The following is a 20,797-nucleotide window of genomic DNA, read 5'->3' as shown; positions in this document are numbered from 1 at the left end:
TGAGCACTGTCACCAGGACGCTATCACCATGAGCACTATCACCATGGGTACTGTCACCATGGGCACTGCCACCATGTGCACTGTCACCATGCACACTATCACCATGGGCACTGTCCCCATGGGCACTGCCACCATGAGCACTGTCACTATGGGCACTGTTACCATATGCACTGCCACCATGGGCATTTTCACCATGGGCAATATGACCGTGAGCACTGTCACCATGGGCAATGTCACCATGTGCACTGTCAACATGGACTCTGCCACAGTGGACACTGTCACAATGGGAATTGCCACGATAGGCACTGTCACGATGAGCATTATCACCATGATCACTGTCACCATGGGTAGTATCACCATAGGCACTGCCACCATGTGCAGTCACCATGGTATTATCACTGAGAGCACTATCACCATGGGAAATGACACCATGGGCACTGCAACCATGAACACTGTCACCATGGGCACTGTCGCCATGGGCACTGCCACCATGGGCACTATCACAGTGAACAATGTCACCATGGGCACTGTCACCATGTGCACTGTGATCGTGGGCAAGGTCACCATGGGCACTATCACTGCAGAACTGTCACCGTGGGAACTATCACTGTGGGCACTGCCACCGTGAGCAATTTCACTGTGAGCACTCTCACCATGGGCACTGTCACCGTGGACACTTTCACCATGAGAACTATCACCATGGGCACTATCACCATGGGCAGTTTCACGGTGGGCACTGTCACCATGGACACTATGACTGTGAGCACTCTCACCTTGTGCACTATCACAGTGGGCAATGTGACCATGGGCACTTTCACTGTGAGCACTGACCCCATGGGCAGTATCACCATGGACACTGTCACCATGAGTATTTTAATTGTGAGCACTGTCAACATGGGCATTGTCACTGTGGTCACTGTCACCATGGGCACTGTGACCATGGGCACTGTCACTGTGAGCACTCCCAACATGGGCACTATCTTCGATGGCACTGTCACCATGGGAACTATCACCATGGATACTGTCAGTGGGCACTACCACCATGGACACTATCACCATAAGCCCTGGCACCATGAGCTCTGTCACCATAGCAACTGACACCATGAGCACTGTCACCATGGCCAATGCCACCATGGGCACTATCACCATGGGTACTGTCAGTGGGCACTACCACCATGGACACTATCACCATGAGCACTATCACCATAAGCCCTGGCACCATGAGCTCTGTCACCATAGCAACTGACACCATGAGCACTGTCACCATGAGAACTGTCTCCATGAGACTGTCACAGTGAGCACTGTCACCATCAGCCCTGTCACCATGGGCACTTTCACCATGAGCACTTTCACCATGGGCACTGTGACCATGGGCACTGTCACTATGAGCACTGTCACCGTGGTCACTGTCACCATGGGTACTGTCACTGTTGGCACTACCACCATGAGCACTATCACCATAAGAACTGTCACCATGGGTTCTGTCATCATAGCAACTGACACCATGAGCACTGTCACCATGGGTACTATCACCATGGGCACTGTCACCATGAGAACTCTCACCATGGGCACTGTCACCGTGAGCACTGTCACCATGAGAACTATCACCATGGGCAGTGTCACTGTGAGCACTGTCACTGTGCTCACTGTCACCATGGGCACTGTCACCGTGAGCATAGTCACCTTGCGCACTGTCACCATGGGCACACTCATTTTGGCACTGTCTCCATGGGCACTTTCACCATGGGCACTACCACCATGTGCACTATCACCATGGGCACTGTCACTGATAGCACTGTCACCATGGGCACTGTTACCATGGGCACTATCACCGTGAGCACTGACACTGTGCTCACTGTCACCATGTACACTGTCACCATGAGCACTGCCACCATCGGCAGAGTCACTGTGAACCCTATCACATTGGGTGCTGCAACCCTGAGCACTGACCCCGTGAGCACTGTCACCATGGGCACTGTCACCATGAGCACTGTCACCCAGGGCGCTATCACCGTGAGCACTATCACCAGAAGCACTAACACCGTAAGCACTTTCACCGTAAGCACTGTCACCATGAGCAATGTCACCATGGGCATTGACACTGTGAACACGGTCACCTTGAGCACTGCCACCATGGGCACTGTCATCATTGGCACTGCCACCACGTGCAGTGTCACTGCCACCATGTGCAGTGTCACCATGCACACTATCACTGTGTTCACTGTCACCATGGGCTCTGTCCACATGGGCACTGCCACCATGAGCACTATCACCTTGAACACTCTCACCATGGGCACTGCCACTATGATCGCTTTCACCTTGAGCCAGGTCACCATGAGCACCGTCACCATGGGCACTGTCACCATTGGCACTGTCATCGTTAGCACTGTCACCATGAGCATTTTCACCTTGGGAAATGTCACAATGTGCACTGTCTCCATGCACACTCTCACCATGGACACTGTGACTGTGGGCACTGTCACCATGGGAAAAGTCACTGCGGGAACACTCACCATGGGAACTATAACTGTGGGTACTGTCACCCTGAGCAGTATCACCAGGAGCACTGCTGCCGTGAGCAATATCACCATAAGCACTGTCACCATGGACACTAAAACCATTGACAATGTCATCGGGAGCACTGTCAACATAAGCACTATCACCATGAGCACTGCCACAATGAGCATTGTAACCATGGGAACTGCCACTATGAGCATTGTCATAATGAGCAGTCTCAACATGAGCACTCTCACCATGGGCACTGTCACCGTGAGCAATATCACTGTGGGCACTCTCAGCAAGGGCACTGTCAACATGGCCACTATCACCGTGAGCAATGTCACCTTGAGCATTATCACTGTGGGCAACGTCACCATGGGCACTTTCACCGTGAGCACTGTCACCACTGGCACTATCACCATGGGCACTGTCACTATGGGCAGTTTAACCGTGAGCACCATCACCATGGGCATTGTCACCATGAGCACTGTCACCATGGGCAGTGTGACCCTGGGCACTTTCACCATAGGCACTGTCTCCATGGGCACTTTCACCATGGACACTACCACCATGTACACTATCACCATGAGCAATGTCACCATTGGCACTGTCACCATGGGCACTGACACTATGGGTACTATCACCGTGAGCACTGTCACCAGGAGCACTGTCACCATTACAACTGTCATCATGGGCAGTAGAACCATGTGCACTATCACTGTGAACACTGTCACCATGGGCACTGCCACAATGGGCACTATTACTGTGTCCACAGTCACCATGGGCACTGTCACCATGGGCACTGTCACCATGGGCACTGCCACAGTGGGCACTGTCACAATGGGAATTGCCACCATAGGCACTGTCACCATGAGCATTATCACCGTGAGCACTGTCCCAATGGGTAGTGTCACCATAGGCACAGCCACTATGTGCACTGTCACCATGGGCATTATCACTCTGAGCACTGTCACCATGGGAGGTGACACCATGGGCACTGCCAGGTGGGAATTGTCACCATGGGAAGTACCACCGTGGGCATTATCACCTGAGCAGTGTCACCGTGAGCACTGTCACCATGGGCACTGTCACCATGAACACTGTCACCCAGGGTGCTATCACTGTGAGCACTATCACCATAAGAATTCACACCATAAGCACTTTCACCGTAAGCACTGTCACCATGAGCAATGTCACCATGGGCATTGACACTGTGAACATGGTCACCATGGGCACTGCCACCATGTGCACTGCCACCATTGGCACTGCCACCATGTACAGTGTCACTGCCACCATGTGCAGTGTCACCATGCACACTATCACCGTGTTCACTGTCACCATGGGCACTGCCCTGTGAGCCCTGTCACCATGGGAACTTCCACCATAAGCACTGTTCACATGGGCACTATCAACATGAGCACTGTCACCGTGGACACTGCCACCATGAGCACTGTCACTATGGGCACTGTTACCATATGCACTGCCACCATGGGCATTTTCACCATGGGCAATATGACCGTGAGCCTTGTCACCATGGGCAATGTCACCATGTGCACTGTCAACATGGACACCGCCACAGTGGGCACTTTTGCAATGGGAATTGCCACCATAGGCACTGTCATGATGAGCATTATCATCCATGAGCACTGTCACCATGGGTAGTGTCACCATAGGCACTGCCACCATGTGCACTGTCACCATGGTATAATCACTGTGAGTGCTGTCACCATGGGAAATGGCACCATGGGCACTGCAACAATGAGCACTTTCCACATGGGCACTCTCACCATGGGCACTGTCACCATGGACACGTTCACCGTGAGAACTATCACCATGGGCACTATCATCATGGGCAGTTTCACAATGGGCACTGTCACCATGGTCACTATGACTGTGAGCACTGTCACCTCTTGCACTACCACATTGGGCAAGGTCACCATGGGCACTTTCACTGTGAGCACTGACCCCATGGGCAGTATCACCATGGGCACTGCCACCATGGGCATTTTAATTGTGAGCACTCTCACAATGGGTATTTTCACCATGGTCACTGTCACCATGGCCACTGTCATCATGAGAATTAACTCCATGAGCACTGTGACCATGGGTGGTTTCACTGTGAGCACTATCACCATGTGCACTGTCACCATGGGCAATATCACCGTGGGTACTGTCATTGTTGGCACTGCCACCATAAGCACTATCAACATGAGCACTGCCACCATGAGCACTATCACCATAAGCACTGTGACCATAGCAACTGACACCATGAGCACTGTCACCGTGGGCAATGCCACCATGGGCACTATCACTGTGTGTAGTCACCATGAGCACTGTCACCATGAGAATTAACTCCATGAGCACTGTCACCATGGGCACTGTCACCATGGGCACTGTCACCATGGGCACTGTCACCGTGAGCATTGTCACCATGGGCACTGTGACTATGGGCACTCTCACTATGAGAACTATCACCATGGGCAGTGTCACCGTGAGCACTGTCACCGTGGTCACTGTCACCATGGGCACTGTCACCGTGAGCATAGTCACCTTGTGCACTGTCACCATGGGCACACTCATTTTGGGCAGTGGCACCGATGATAATGTCTCCATGGGAACTGTCATCATTTGAGCGTTATCACTGTGGGCAATGTCACCATGGGCACTTTCACCGTGAGCACTGTCACCACTGGCACTATCACCATGGGCACTGTCACAATGGGCAGTTTAACCGTGAGCACCATCACCATGGGCATTGTCACCATGAGCACTGTCACCACGGGCAGTGTGACCCTGGGCACTTTCACCATAGGCACTGTCTCCATGGGCACTTTCACCATGGGCACTACCACCGTGTGCACTATCACCATGAGCACTGTCACAGTTGGCACTGTCACCATGGGCACTGCCACCATGGGTACTATCACCGTGAGCACTGTCACCATGGGCACCGCCACCATGGGCACTGTCACCAATAGCACTGTCACCATGGGCAATGTGACCCTGGGCACTTTCACCATAGGCACTGTCTCCATGGGCACTTTCACCATTGGCACTATCACCGTGAGCACTGTCACCATGGGCACCATCACCATGGGCACTGTCACCATGAGCACTGTCACAGTTGGCACTGTCACCATGGGCACCATCACCATGGGCACTGTCACCATGAGCACTGTCACAGTTGGCACTGTCACCATGGGCACCATCACCATGGGCACTGTCACCATGAGCACTGTCACCCAGGGCGCTATCACCATGAGCACTATCACCATAAGCACTAAGACCGTAAGCACTTTCACCGTAAGCACTGTCACCATGAGCAATGTCACCAGAGGCATTGACACTGTGAACACGGTCACCGTGAGCACTGCCACCATGGGCACTGTCACCATTGGCACTGCCACCTTGAAAAATGTCACCATGAGCACTGCCACCATGGGCACTATCACCTTGTCCAGTTCAACCATGAGCACTGTCAGCATGAGTACTCTCAGCAAGAGTAATGTCACCATGGGCACTCTTACCATGAGCAATATCACCGTGAGCACTATCACCTTGAGAACTGTAACCCTGAGCACTGTCACCTTGGGCACTGAAACCATTGACACTATCTCCGGGAGTACTGTCACCATGGGCACTGTCAGCCTTTTGCACTGACATCATATGCACTAAAACCATGGGCACTCTCACCGTAGACACTGTCACCATGGGCACTATCACTGAGAGCACTGTCACCATGGGTAGTGTCAACATAGGCACTGCCACTATGTGCACTGCCACCATGGGCATTATCTCTGTGAGCACTGTCACCATGGGCAGTGACACCATGGGCACTGCAACCATGAGAACTGTCAACACGGGCACTGTTACCATGGCCACTGCCACCATAGGCACTATCACAGTAAGCACTGTCACCATGTGCACTGTTACTGTGGGCACTGTCACCATGGGAACTATCACCGTGGGTGCTGTCACCATGGGAACTGCCACCGTGAGCAATATCACCATGAGCACTGCCAATGTGAGCACCATCACCATAAGCACAGTCACCATGGGCACTATCACCTTGAACACTGTCACTGTGGGCACTGCCACCATGGGCACTATCATGAGTGTACAGTCACCATGAGCACTGTCACCATGAGAACTGTCATGGTGACAGTGCCCTTGGTCACAGTGCTCATGGTGACAGTTCCTATGGTGACAGTGAAAACGATGATAGTGCTCATGGAGATAGTGCCCAGTGTGACAGTACCCATGGTGGTAGTTCACATGGTGCAGTGCACAATGGTGAGATTGCCCATGGTGACAGTGCACACAGTGATAGTGCCCATGGTGGCAGTACCCATAGTGACATTGCCCATGGTCACAGTGCTTATGGTGATAGTGCTCACAGTAGCAGTGTTCATGGTGATAGTGTCCACGATGACAGTGTCCATAGTGAGAATGCCCATGGTGACAGTGCCCATGGTGAGAGTGCCAACAATGAGAGTGCCCATGGTGAGAGTGCTCACGGTGACAGTGCCCATGGTGACAGTGACCACAGTGACAGTGCTCATGGTGATAGTGCCCATGGTGACAGTGCTCATGGTGAGAGTCCCCATGGTTCCTGTGCCCATGGTGAGAGTGCTCATGGTGACAGTGCCCATGGTGATAGAGCCCATGGTGAAAGTGCTTATGGTGATACTGCTCACAGTGGCAGTGCTCATGGTGATAGTGCCCATGGTTGCAGTGCCTACGGTGACATACACTATGGTGTCAGTGCACATGGTGACAGTGCCCATGGTGACATTGCCCCCAGTCACAGTACCCATGGTGACAGTGTTCATAGTGGCAATGCCCATGATGAAAGTTCCCATGGTGACAGTGCCCATGGTGAGAGTGCTCACGGTGATAGGGCCCATGGTGACTCTTCCCACCATGACAGTGCCCATGGTTATAGTTCCATGGTGACAGTGCTCACAGTGAAAATGCCCATGGTGAGATCGCCCAGGCTCACAGTGCTCACGGTGATAGTACTCATGGCGACAGTGCCCATGATGACAGTACCCATGGTGACAGTGCTCATGGTGACAATGGTCATGGTAGCAGTGCCCATGGTGACATTACCCATGGTGATAGTTCTCCTAGTGACAGTGCCCATGGTGACAGTGCTTATGGTGCTAGTGCTCACTGTGGCAGTTCTCATGGTGATAGTGCACATGGTGACAGCACTCACTGTGATAGTGCCTATGGTGATAGTGCCAATGGTGGTAGGGCACATGGTATCATTGCAAAATGGTGACACAGCCCATGGTGAGACTGCTCATAATGATAGTGCCCATGGTGACTGTACTCGTGGTGACTGCTCATGGTGACACTGCTCATGGTGGCAGTGCCCATGGTGACAGTGCTCATGGTGGCAGTGCAAAATGGTGACAGTGCACACGGTAATATTGCCCATGGTGAAAATGTTTATGGTGACAGTGCTCATTGTTGCAGTGCCCATGGTGACAAGGCTCACAGTGGCAGTGCCCATGGTGCCTGTGCACATTGTGACATGTCTCGTGGTGACAGTGCCCATGGTGACAGTGCCCATGGTGACAGTGCCTATGGTGATAGTGCCCATGGTTAGAGTGCTCACGATGAAACTTCCCATGGAGACATTGCCCACGGTGATAGTGCCCATGGTGACAGTGCTTATGATGAAAGTGCCCATGGTAACAATGCCCATGGTGACCATGCTCAAGGTGATAGTGCCCATGGTGATAGTGCACCGGTGGCCGTGCCCACAGTGACAGTGCACATGGTGACACTGCTCACTGTGATAGTGCCCATGGTGAGAATGCCAATGGTGGTAGGGCACATGGTGTCATTGCAAAATGGTGACACAGCCCATGATGAGACTGCTTATAGTGATAGTGCCCATGATGACAGTGCTCATGGTGACAGTGCTCATGGTGACAGTGCTCATGGTGGCAGTGTCCATGGTGACAGTGCTCATGTTGGCAGTGCAAAATGGTGTTAGTGCCCATGGTGAGAGTGCACACAGTGATATTGCCCATGCTGACAGTGTTCATGGTGACAGTGCTCATTGTTGCAGTGCCCATGGTGACAAGGCTCACAGTGGCAGTGCCCATGGTGCCTGTTCCCATCGTGACATGTCTCATGGTGACAGTGCCCATGGTGATAGTGCCCATGGTTAGAGTGCTCACAGTGAAACTGCCCATGGAGACAATGCCCACGGTGATAGTGCCCATGGTGACAGTGCCCACGGTGACAGTGCCGATGGTGATAGTATCCATGATGACACTGCTCATGATGAAAGTGCCCATGGTGACCATGCTCAAGGTGATAATGCTCATGGTGACAGTGCCCATGGTGACACTGCTCATGGTGACCATGCTTATGGTGACAGTACTCATGGTTACAATGCCCATGGTGACAGTCCCAATGGCTAGAGTGCTCACGGTGACAGTGCCTACAGTGACAGTGCTCACAGTGACAGTGGCCATGGTGATAGTGCTCATGGTGAGAGTGCCCATGGGTAACATGCAAATGGTGACTGCTCATGTTGATAGTGCCAATGTTGATAGTGAACTTGGTGGTTGTACACATGGTGACACTGCTTACGGTGAAAGTGCCCATGGTGCCAGTGCTCATCATTACATTGCTCATGGTGACAGTGCTTATGGTGACAGTGCCCATGGTGACAGTGCTTACGGTGATAGTACCCATGGTGACAGTGCTTATGGTGAGAGTGCTCACAGTGGCAGTGCCCATGGTGACAGTGCCCACGATGGCAGTGCCCATGGTTACAGTGCTCAGAGTGACAGTGCCCATGGTGACATTACTCACGGTGACAGTGCCCATGGTTGCAGTACCCATGGTGATAGTGCCCATGGTGACAGTGCTCATGGTGACAGTGCCCAGGGTGACAGTTCCCATGGTGACAGTGCTCACGGTGATAGTGCTCATGGCGATAGTGCCCATGGTAACATTACCCATGGTGGCAGTGCCCATGGTGACAGTTCTCATGGTGGCTGTGCCAATGGTGACAGTGTCCATGGTGACAGTACTCATAGTGACATTTCCCATGTTGACAGTGCCCATGGTGATAGTACCCATGGTGACAGTGCTTATAGTGACAGTCCCCAGGGTGACAGTTCCCATGGTGACAGTGCTCACAGTGATAGTGCTCACAGTGATAGTGCCCATGGGGACCGTACCCATGGTGAACGTGCCTATGGTGACAGTTTCCATGGTGATATTGCCCATGGTGACTGTGCTCATGTTGATAGTGTCCATGGCGACAGTGCCCTTGATGACAGTGCTCATGGTGATAGTGCTCATGGTGACAGTGCCCTTGACGGCTCCTGCGGTGGCTAAATTGCAAAGAGCGGTCCCAGCAGAGGCATGGCACTCTCTAGGTCAAGCCCTGCCGACCAAGGGAAATGGTAAAGAAACACCCCTTGAGAGAGGGGGAAGATGTAGGAAGAGTAAGACTCGGAGATCACCTTCCTCCCCACAGATACATCAGAAATACATCTACATGAGGAACAACTCCTACAGAGCACATACTGAATGCTGGGAGAAGACCTCAGACCTCCCAAAAAGCAATAAACTCCCCACGTACCTGGGTAGGGCTAAAGAAAGAAGAATAAACAGCGACAAAACAATAGGGATGGGACCTGTACCAGTGGGAGGGAGCCGTGAAGGAGGAAAGATTTCCACACACTAGAAGCCCCTTCATGGGCGGAGACTGTGGGTGGCGGAGGAGGGGAGCTTCGGAGCCAAGGAGAAGAGTGCAGCCACAGGGGTGCGGAGGTCAAAGTGGAGAGATTCCTGCACAGAGGATCGGTGCCGACCAGCACTCACCAGCCCAACAGGCTTGTCTGCTCACCCGCCAGGGTGGGTGGGCCTGGGAGCTGAGGCTTGAGCTTCAGTCGGAGTGCAGGGAGAGGACAGGTGGCGTGAACACAGCCTGCAGGGGTTAGTGCACCACGGCTAGCTGGGAGGGAGGCCGGGAAAAAGTCTGCACCTGTCGAAGAGGCAAGAGACTTTTTCATCCCTCTTTGTTTCCTGGTGCATGAGGAGAGGGGATTAAGAATGCTGCTTAAATGATCTTCACAGATGGGCGTGAGCCGCGGCTAACAGAGCAGACCCCAGAGATAGGCATGAGATGCTAAGGCTGCTGCTGCCGCCACCAAGAAGCCTGTGTGCATGCAAAGGGCACTATCCACACCTGCACTCCTGGGAGCCTGTGCAGCCTGCCACTGCCAGGGTCCCGGGATGCAGGGACACCTTCCCCGGGAGAATGCACGGCTCGCCTCAGGCTGGTGCAACATCACGTCAGCCTCTGCCACCGCAGGCTCACTCCGCACTCTGTACCCCTCCCTCCCCACGGCCTGAGGGAGCCATAGCCCCCAAATCAGTGGCTCCTTTAACCCTGTCCTGTCTGAGTGAAGAACACATGCCCTCAGACACCCTACATGCAGAGGCTGGCCAATTCCAAAGCTGAACTCCAACTCCGGGAGCTGTGCGAACAAAGAAGAGAAAGGGAAATCCCTCCCAGCAGCCTCAGGAGCAGCAGATTAAATCTCCACAATCAACTTGATATACCCTGCATCTGTGGAATACATGAATAGACAACGAACCATCCCAAATTGAGGAGGTGGACTTTACGAGCAAGATTTATTATTCTTTCCCCTTTTCCTCTTTTTGTGAGTATGTATGTGTTTGCTTCTGTGTGAGATTTTGTCTGTATAGCTTTGCTTTCACCATTTATCCTAGGGTTCTAACCGTCTGATTTTATTTTTTTTGATTTTCTTGTTTCTTTTGTTTTACTTTAAAAAAATTTTCTTAATAATAATTATTTTTTTATTTTAATAATTTTATTTTACCTTACTTTATTTTATTTTATCCTCTTTTTTCTTTCTACTTTTTCTCCCTTTTACTCTGAGCCGTGTGGATGAAAGGCTCTTGGTGCTGTAGCCAGGAGTCAGTGCTGTGCCTCTGAGGTGGGAGGGCCAACTTCAGGACACTGGTCCATAAGAGACCTCCCAGCTCCACGTAATATCAAATGGTGAAAATCTCCAAGAGATCTCCATCTCAACACCAACACCCAGCTTCACTCAACGACCAGCAAGCTACAGTGCTGGACACCCTATGCCAAACAACTAGCAAGACAGGAACACAACCCCACCCATTAGCAGAGAGGCTGCCTAAAATCATAATAAGTCCACAGACACTCCAAAACATACCACCAGACGTGGACATGCCCACGAGAAAGACAAGATCCAGCCTTATCCACCAGAACACAGGCACTAGTCCCCTCCACCAGGAATCCTACACAACCCACTGAACCAACTTTAGCCACTGGGGACAGACATCAAAAACAATGGGAACTACGAACCTGCAGCATGCAAAAAGGAGACCCAAAACACAGTAATATAAGCAAAATGAGAAGACAGAAAAACACACAGCAGATGAAGGAGCAAGGTAAAAACCCACCAGACCCAACAAATGAAGAGGAAATAGGCACTTTACCTGAAAAAGAATTCACAATAATGATAGTAAAGATGATCCAAACACTTGGAAATAGAATAGAGAAAATGCAAGAAACGCTTAACAAGGACCTAGAAGAACTAAAGATAAAACAAGCAACGATGAACAACACAATAAATGAAATTAAAAACACTCTAGAAGGGATCAATAGCAGAATTACTGAGGCAGAATGGATAAGTTGACCTGGAAGATAAAATAGAGGAAATAACTACTGCAGCACTGTGACAGTGCTCACAGTGACAGTGCTCATTATGATAGTTCTCACTGTGATAGTGCCCATGGTTAAAATGGCTATGGTGACAGTTCGTACGGTGATACTGCCCATGGTGATAAGGCACTTGATGGCTGTGCCCATTGTGACAATGCCCAAGCTGACAGTACACATGGTGACAGTGCTCATGGTGATAGTGCCCATGGTGACAGTGCCCATGGTGGTAGAGCCCATGGTGTCATTTCAAAATGGTGACAGTTCCCATGCTGAGAGTACTCATGGTGATAGTGCCCATGGTGACAGTGTTCACATTGACAATGTCCATGGTGGCTGTGCCCATGATGACAGTGCTGACAGTGAAGTGCCCATGGTGTCACTGCCCATCGAGAGAGTGCACATGGTAAGAGTGCTTATGATGATAGTGCTCATGGTAGTAGTGCTCATGGTGATAGTGCTCATGGTGGCAGTGTCCACGGTGACAGTGCCCACGATGACAGTGTCCACGATGACAGTGCCCATGGTGACTGTGTCCATAGTGACAGTGCCCATGGTGACAGTGCGCATGGTGACAGTGCACAAGGTGGCAGTTCCCACTGTAACAATGCACACTGTGGCAAAGACCATGGTGACACTGCTCATGGTGACAGTGCCCATGGTGGCACTGCCCATCGTGACAATGTGCATGTTGAGACTGCTTAAGCTGATAGTACTCACGGTACCAGTGCTTATGGTGATAGTGCTCATTGTGGTAGTGTCCATGGTGACAGTGCCCACGATGACAGTGCCCAGGGTGATAGTGCTCATGGTGACAGTGCCCATGGTGACAGTGCCCACGATGACAGTGCCCATGGTGACAGTGCCCACGGTGACAGTGCCCAGGGTGATAGTGCTCACGGTGACAGTGCCCATGGTGACAGTTACCATGGTGACAGTGCTCACGGTGAAAGTGTCCATGGTTACAGTGCTAGTGGTGACAGTCCCAATGGGGCCAGTGCCCATGGTGCCAGTGCCCATGGTGACAAAACCCATGGTGACAGTACTCATGGTGAAAGTGCCCATGGTGGCAGGACTCATGGTTACAGTTCTCATAGTGAGAGTGCACATGGTGGCATTGCACAAGGAGGCAGTGTCCATTTTTACAGTGCTCACAATGATAATCCCCATGGTGACAGTGCACATAGTGTCCGTACCCATGTTGACGGTGCCCATGGTGACAGTACCTATGGTGACAGTGCTCATGGTGATAGTGCCCATGGTGACAGTGCCCATGGTGGTAGTTCATATGTTGGCAGTGCAAAATGGTGACAGTGCCCATGGTGACAATGCTCATTGTGACACTGCTTGTGGTGATAGTGCTTACAGTGACAGTGTCCATGATGACAGTGCTTTGGTGACAGTGCTCATGGTGATAGTTCCCATGGTGACAGTTCTCACTCTGATAGGGCTCAAGGTAACAGTGCTCATGGTGATAGTGCCCAAGGTGATAGTGCTCATGGTGACAGTGCTCACGGTGACAGTGCACACCATGATAGGTCCCATGGTGGCAATGCCCATGGTGACAGTGCCCATGGGGACATTGCACATGGTGACACATCCGTGACAGTGCTCATGGAGATAGTTCTCTCGGTGACAGTGCCCATGGTTAAAATACCCATGATGACAGTTCTCATGGTGAAAGTGCCCGTGGTGGCAGTGAGCGTGGTGACAGTGCTCATGGTGACAGTGCTCATGGTGGCAGTGCCCAAGGTGACAGTGCTCATGGTGGCAGTGCTTGTGGTGAAACTGTTCATGGTGACAGTGCCCTTTGTCGCAGTGCTCACGGTGTCAATTCCCATGGTGACAGTGACCATGAAGACAGTGCTCACAGTGACAGTGCACACCATGATAGTGCCCATGGTGGCAGTGCCCATCGTGGTGCTGCCCATGGTAACAGTGCTCATGGTGACAGTGCCCATGGTGACATTGCTCATGCTGACAGTGCTTACGGTGATAGTACCCATGATGACAGTGCACACGATCACAGTGCTCATGGTGACACTGCTCACAGTGATAGTGCCGATGGTGGCAGTGCCCATGGTGACAGTGCTCACAGTGATAGTGCTCATGGTTACAGTGCCCATGGTGACAATGTTTATGGTGAAAGCCCTCACGGTTGCAGTGCTCATGGTGATCGTGCTCATGGTGGCAGTGCCCACGCTGACGGTGCACACAGTGACAGTGCACATGGTCTGAGTGCCGATGGTGAAAGTGCTCATGGTGACGGTGCTCACGGTGATAGTGCCCATGATGAAAGTGCCCGTGGTGACAGAGCTCACAGTGATAGTGCCCATGGTGACAGTGCACATGGTGTGCGCATGGTGACAGTGTCCATGGTGACAATATGCATGGTGACAGTGTTCACGATGATAGTACCCATGGTGACAGTGCCCATGGTGGTATTAAACATGGTCACAGTGCAAGATGGTGACAGTGCCCATGGTGACAGTGCTCCTTGTTACTGTGCTCAAGGTGAGAGTGCTCACAGTGGCAGTGCCCATGGTGGCAGTGTCCATGGTGAAAGTGCTCATGGTGTTATGCCCATGGTGATAGTGCACATGGTGGTAAGGGCCATGGTGACAGTGCTCATTGTGACAGTGCCTATGGTAACAGTGCTCATGGTGAGAGTGACCGTAGTGACAGTGCCCATGGTGACATTGCACATGGTGGCTGTGCCCATGGTGACACTGCTCACAGTGACAGTGCCCATGGTGGCAGTGCGCATGGTGACAGTGCCCATGGTGACAGTGCACACGGTAGCAGTGCTCATGGTGATAATGCTTATGGTGGCAAGGCCCACCATGACAGTGCCCATGGTGACAGTGCCCACTGTGACTGTGCCCAGGGTGCCAGTTACCATGGTGACAGTGTCCATTGGGGTAGTGCCCATGGTGAAAGAGCTCATGGTGACAGTGCCCATAGAGACAGTGCTCATGGTGACACTACCCATGAGAACAGTGCCCATGGTGACACTGCTCATGGTGAAAGTGCCCATGGTGGCAATGCCCATGTTGACAGTGCCCATAGTGACAGTGCTTATGCTGATAGTGCTTATGGTAGCAGTGCAAATGGTGACAGTGCTCATGGTGACAGTGCCCATGGTTACATTTACCACTGTGAGCATGTTCACAGTGATAGTGCCCATGCTGAGGGTGCTAATGCCCATGGTGACAGTGTCCATTGGGGTAGTGCCCATGGTGACTATGCCCATGGTGACAGTGCTCATGGTGTTGGTGCCGGTGGGGACAGTGCCCACAGTGAGAGTGCCCATGCTGACATTACTCACGGTGGCCATGCCCATGGTGACAGTGCCCACTATGACAGTACCCATGGTGACACTGCCCACAGTATCAGTGCCTGTGTTGATAGTGCCCATGGTGGCAGTTACCATTGTGGCTGTGCCCATGATGGCAGTGCCCATGATGAAAGTGCTTATGGTGATAGTGACCATTGTGAGAGTGCACATAGTGTCCGTGGCCATGTTGACGGTGCCCATGGTGATAATACATATGATGACAGTGCTCACGGTTATAGTGCTGATGGTGACATTGCCCATGGTGGGAGTTCACATGTTGGCAGTGCAAAATGGTGGCAATGCCTATGGTGACAACACTCATTGTGACAGTGCTTACGGTGATAGTGCTTACAGTGATAGTGCCCATGATGACAGTGCTTTGGTGACAGTGCTCATGGTGATAGTTCCCATAGTGACAGTTCTCACTGTGATAGGGCTCACGGTAACAGTGCTCACAGTGTTAGTGCCCATGGTGATAGTGCTAATGGTGATAGTGATCACAGTTACAGTGCACACCGTGATAGTGCCCATGGTGGCAGTGCCCATGGTGACACTGCCCATGGTGACATTGCCCATGGTGAAAGTGACAATGGTGACATTGCTCATGGAGAAAGTGCTCACAGTGATGGTGCCCATGGTGAAAATACCCATGATGACAGTTCTCATGGTGAAAGTGCCCATGGTGGCATTGCACATGGTTACAGTGCTCATGGTGACAGTGCTCATGGTGGCAGTGCCCACGGTGACAGTGCTCATGGTGGCAGTGCTCGTGGTGAAACTCTTCATGGTGACAGTGCCCATGGTCGCAGTGCTCATGGTGACAATTCCCATGGTGATAGTGACCACGATGACAGTGCTCACATTGACAGTGCCCATTGTAACAGTGCACATGGTGGCAGTGCCCATGGTGACAGTTCTCAGGGTGACAATGCTCACAGTAACATTGCTCATGATGACAGTAACCACAGTGACAATGCTCATGGTGAAAGTGTCCATGGTTACTGTGCTAGTGGTGACACTCCCAATGGTGCCAGTGCCCATGGTGAGAGTGCTCATGGTGACAGTGCCCATGGTGACAGTGCTCATGGTGAAAGTGCCCATGGTGACAGGACTCATGGTTACAGTTCTCATTGTGACAGTTTTCATGGTAGCATTGCCCAAGGTGGCATTGCTCGTGGTTACAGTGCACATGGTGACACTGCACATGGTGGCAGTTACCATTGTAACAGTCCACATTGCGGCAAAGACCATGTTGACAGTGCTCATGGTGGCTGTGCCCATGGTGGCCGTGCCCATGGTGACAGTACCCATTGTGATAGTGAATTTGGTGATAGTGCCCATGGTGACAGTGCCCATGGTGGTATTACACATGGTCGCAGCGCAAAATGTTGACAGTGTCCATGATGACAATGCTCATTGTGACACTGCTTATGGTGATAGTGCTTATGGTGATAGTGCCCATGATGAGAGTGCTTTGGTGACAGTGCTCACAGTGATAGTTCCCATGGTGACAGTTCTCACTGTGATAGGGCTCATGGTAACAGTGCTCATGGTGATAGTGCCCATGGTGATAGTGCTCATGGTGATAGTCCTCACGGTGACAGTGCACACCATGATAGCTCCCATGGTGGCAGTGCCCACGGTGTCACTGCCCATGGAGACATTGCCCATGGTGAAAGTGACAATGGTGACATTGCTCACGGAGATAGTGCTCACGGTGACAGTGCTCATGGTGAAAATACCCATGATGACAGTTCTCATGGCAAAAGTGCCCATGGTGGCATTGCGCATGGTGACAGTGCTCATGGTGACAGTGCTTATTGTGACAATGCCCAAGGTGACTGTGCTCATGGTGGCAATGCTCACGGTGAAACTGTTCATGGTGACAGTGCCCTTTGTTGCAGTGCTCATGGTGACAATTCCCATGGTAACAGTCACCACGATGATAGTGCTCACAGTTACCATGCCCATGGTAACAGTGCATATGGTGGCAGTTCCCATTGTAACAGTGAACACTGTGGCAAAGACCATTGTGACACTGCTCATGGTGACAGTGCCCATGGTGGCATTGCCCATCATGACAGTGTGCATGTTGAGAGTGCTTATGCTGATAGTACTCACAGTAGCAGTGCTCATGGCGATAGTGCTCCTTGTGGCAGTGTCCACGGTGACAGTGCCCAGGGTGACAGTGCCCATGGTGACAGTTACTACAGTAACAGTGCTCATGGTGAAAGTCTCCATGGTTACAGTGCTAGTGATGACAGTCCCAATGGTGCCAGTTCCCATGGTGCCAATGCTCATGGTGATAGTGCTCATGGTGACAGTGCCCATGGTGAAAAAACCCATGTTGACAGTACTCATGGTGAAACTGCCCATGGTGGCAGGTCTCATGGTTACAGTTCTCATAGTGACAGTGTTCATGGTGGCATTGCCCAAGGTGGCATTTCTCGTGGTGACAGTGCACATGGTGACAGTTACCATTGTAAGAGTGCACATTGTGGCAAAGACCATGTTGACAGTGTTCATGGTGACAGTGCCCATGGTGGTAGTGCACCTGGTCATAGTGCAAAGTGGTGACAGTGCCCATGGTGACATAGCTCATGGTGTCAGCAATTATGGTGATAGTGATTTCGGTAATAGTGCCAATGGTAACAGTGCACATGGTAACAGTACTCATGGTGACAGTGCTCACAGTGATAATTCTCACGGTGATAGTGCTCACGGTGATAGTGCCCATAGTTACAGTGCTCATGGTGACAGTGCTCTCATTGAGAGTGCCCATGTTGGTAGTGCCCATGGTGACAGTGCTCACAGTGATAGTGCCCATGGTTACAGTGCCCATGGTGACAGTGCTTATGGTGAAACCCTCACAGTGGCAGTGCTCATGGTGATAGTGCTTATGGTGGCAGTGCCCACGCTGACAGTGCACACGGTGACATTGCACACAGTGTGAGTGCCGATGGTGAAAGTGCTCATGGTGATGGTGCTCACGGCGATAGTGCCCATGACGAAGGTGCCCCTGGTGACAGAGCTCACGGTGACAGTGCCCATGGTGACAGTGCTTATGGTGAAACCCTCACAGTGGCAGTGCTCATGGTGATAGTGCTTATGGTGGCAGTGCCCACGCTGACAGTGCACACGGTGACATTGCACACAGTGTGAGTGCCGATGGTGAAAGTGCTCATGGTGATGGTGCTCACGGCGATAGTGCCCATGACGAAGGTGCCCCTGGTGACAGAGCTCACGGTGACAGTGCCCATGGTGACAGTGCACATGGTGGTGTGCACGTGGTGACAGTGTCCATGGTGACAATATGCATGGTGACAGTGCTCACAATGATAGTACCCATGGTGACAGTGCCCATGGTGGTATTACCCATGGTGAGTGTGTGCTCACGGTGGCAGTGCCCATGGTGGCACTGTCCATGGTGACAGTGCTCATGGTGATATCCCATGGTGATAAGCGCCATGGTGACAGTGCTCATTGTGACAGTGCCCATGGTAACAGTGCTCACAGTGAGAGTGACCGTGGTGACAGTGCCCATGGTATTGCACATGGTGGCTGTGCCCAGAGTGACACTGCTCACAGTTACCACAGTGAGAGTGCCCATTGGGGTAGTGCTCATGGTAAAAGTGCTCATGGTGAAAGCACCCATAGTGACAGTGCTCACGGTGTCAGTGCCCATGGTGACAGTGCCCATGGTGACCATGCCCGTGGTGGCACATACCATGGTGAGAGTGCCCATCGTGGTAGTGCCCCTGGTGAAAGTTCTCATGGTAACAGTGCCCATAGTGACACTGCTCATGGTGAAAGTGATAGTGCCCATGCTGAGAGGGTTAATGGTGACAGTGCTCATGGTGTTGGTGCCCGTGGGGACAGTGCCCACAGTGAGAGTGCCCATGGGACAATACTCATGGTGGCCGTGCCCACAGTGAGAGTGCCCACTATGACAGTGCCCATGGTGACAGTGCCCACAGTGACAGTGCCCACGGTACCAGCACCTGTGTTGATAGTGCCCATGGTGACAGTTTCCATGGTGGCTGTGCCCATGATGACAGTGCCCATGGTGACAGTGCTCATGGTGATAGTTCCCACTGTGAGAGTGCACAGTGTCCATGCCCATGTTGATGGTGCCCATGGTGACAGTACCTATGGTGACAGTCTCAGGGTGATAGTGCCCATGGTGACAGTGCCCATGGTGGTAATTCACATGTTGGCAGTGCAAAATGGTGACAGTGCCCATGGTGACAATGCTCATTGTGACAGTGCTTATGGTGATAGTGTTTACGGTGATAGTTCCCATGGTGACAGTTCTCACTGTGATAGAGCTCACAGTAGCAGTGCTCATGGTGATAGTCTCCATGGTGATAGTGGTCATGGTGATATTGCTCACGGTGACAGTGCACACTATGATAGTGCCCTTGGTGGCAGTGCCCAAGGTTACACTGCCCATGGTGACATTGCCCATGGTGAAAGTGACAATGGTGACATTGCTCACGGAGATAGTGCTCACTTTGATGGTGCCCATGGTGAAAATACCCATGATGACAGTTCTCTTGGTGAAAGTGCCCATGGTGGCGTTGCACGTGGTGACAGTGCTCATGGTGACAGTGCACATGGTGGCAGGCCCAAGGTGACAGTGCTCATGGTGACAGTGCTCGTGGTGAAACTGTTCATGGTGACAGTGCCCTTGATCACAGTGCTCATAGTGAAAATTCCCATAGTGACAGTGACCACGATGACAGTGCTCATGGTGACAGTGCTCGTGGTGAAACTGTTCATGGTGACAGTGCCCTTGATCACAGTGCTCATGGTGAAAATTCCCATAGTGACAGTGACCACGATGACAGTGCTCATGGTGACAGTGTTCATGGTAACAGTGCACATGGTGGCAGTTCCCATTGTAACAGTGCACGCTGTGGCAAAGACCATGGTAACACTGCTCATGGTGATGTGCCCATGGTGGCACAGCCCATCGTGACGGTGTGCATGTTGAGAGTGCTTATGCTGATAGTAATCACAGTAGCAGTGCTCATGGTGATAGTGCTCATTGTGGCAGTGTCCATGGTGACAGTGTCCACTATGACAGTGCCCATGGATATAGTGCCCATGGTGACAGTGCCCATGGTGACAGTTACCACAGTGATACTGCTCATGGTGAAACTGTCCGTGGTTACAGTGCTAGTGGTGACAGTCCCAATGGTGCC

Source organism: Neophocaena asiaeorientalis, unplaced genomic scaffold (genome assembly GCF_003031525.2).
Source record: "Neophocaena asiaeorientalis asiaeorientalis breed wild unplaced genomic scaffold, Neophocaena_asiaeorientalis_V1.1 scaffold195, whole genome shotgun sequence".
Lineage (NCBI taxonomy): Eukaryota > Metazoa > Chordata > Mammalia > Artiodactyla > Phocoenidae > Neophocaena > Neophocaena asiaeorientalis.
The sequence above is the reverse complement of the archived record's forward strand: the minus strand, read 5'-3'. Positions refer to the sequence as shown.